The sequence below is a fragment of the Colobus angolensis genome, unplaced genomic scaffold (genome assembly GCF_000951035.1).
Source record: "Colobus angolensis palliatus isolate OR3802 unplaced genomic scaffold, Cang.pa_1.0 Scaffold802, whole genome shotgun sequence".
Lineage (NCBI taxonomy): Eukaryota > Metazoa > Chordata > Mammalia > Primates > Cercopithecidae > Colobus > Colobus angolensis.
The window spans coordinates 6,608-8,013 of record NW_012121844.1 but is presented as its reverse complement, the minus strand read 5'-3'; the positions used below and the strand labels follow the sequence as shown (position 1 = coordinate 8,013).

General features: G+C 53.3%; 1 long non-coding RNA gene across 1 annotated transcript; it reads right to left on the bottom strand.

The window, feature by feature from the left end:
• Positions 1-260: 260 nt before the first annotated feature.
• LOC105502750 lies at positions 261-1,165 on the bottom strand. Its single transcript, XR_001000393.1, has 2 exons — positions 602-1,165; positions 261-350 (listed from the first exon to the last, which is right to left on the bottom strand). It is a non-coding gene; the product is annotated as an uncharacterized LOC105502750 (long non-coding RNA).
• Between the last annotated feature and the right edge of the window lie 241 nt (positions 1,166-1,406).

Here is a 1,406-nt window from a genome sequence, read left to right as displayed (position 1 = left end):
GCAGGAGCAGCTCCCAAGGCCAGGTGTGGTGGTTCTGCCTGTGGTTCCAAAAAAGTGGGAGGCCAAGGTGGGTGAATCACTTGAGACCAGGCGTTTGAGACCAGCCTGGGCAACACAGTGAGACCCTGTCTCTACAAAAAATCATTTCTTATTACTAGAATCAAGAAGAGTATCTCTAACCCTCAGCCATTACTTTAGGAGAGAGAGCTCTGCTCTAGAACTCAAGATATGAAATAGGGAGTCCCACTGTGGCTACTTAAGTTTAAATACAAGAGCTGTCAGACATTTCCTCTACTGTAATGAAATCTGTAGCATCCATTTTGTATTTTGAAAACTTAGTTTTGACCAGCCTAGGAAAAGAAGAAGACTCAGAAGTGGGCATTTGGTCAGGGCAATGAAAAGTAACCGGCTGGATGCAACAGGAAAGAAGAAGGGGTGGAGAGTCGAGTCAGAGCAAGTTCTCCTGTTTGGGGCAGGGGATAGGAAAGCGAACTAGGGGCAGGAGGGAGGAGCTTTAGGCTGTGGATGCCTCTTGGGGGAACCTTGGGTGAGCAAGGCCAGAGGAGCTCCTAAGGCCAAGCGGTATCTGTCGCCTCCCTACCTTTTGGCATCTTCGGGTCGCCAATGTGCTGCTAGTCATGGCTCCTGGATCAGACTGGGCAGGCTCCAAATCAGTGGAGTCTGGTGCTACTCCCACCTCTACGTGGTGGATTTCAGATCTGCAGCATGGCTCTGAACACAGCACACTCAGCAGGCCCTGCTTGGAGCTGGCATTGGGGGTCAACGTGCTCTGGGCGCCTCTGCTCCTCTGTGCTGGGGCCTGCGCCTTTGCTGGCCGCCCACTCATAGATGTCAGAGCCGCAGGATGGCTCCACAGAAGCCCCGAGGGGGCCCTGCCTGGGGCTGGCTTTGGTGCACATGCGACAGGTCAGCGTGGTCCCCATGGTGCACCTCTGCTCTTCTCAGGCAGCTGGGGCCTTCGCTTGCCCCCACGCCTGCAGAGCTGAGCACCTGCCCCCTCTCCCCAGGAAGGGCCCCCAAATGACTCCAACTGAAGGCATCCACTGAAGGCTCCAACTGAAGGCCGGTTGCCCTGACAACCAGATCGCGTCCTGCTTAGGAGGAACCAATCAGGCCTTGAGTTCCCTCCATGCTCTGCCCTTCCATTTGTGATGTGGAAGCCCAGGCACTGCCTCACAAGGTCCCGCCCCCACAGCAGCCCCGCCCCATCTTTCATTTATTAGTACCTGGGAGCAACTTTCAGGTTTCCTCACTGTGAATTATGAATATGAACTATATTAAAATGACTATAATCCAATGTGCTTCATGCATTATCTGGCATCCAAAGGATCCTCTTTCGCCCATGTTGGGGTTTTTGAAACTGGAAAGAAGACTGATTTCTGCAG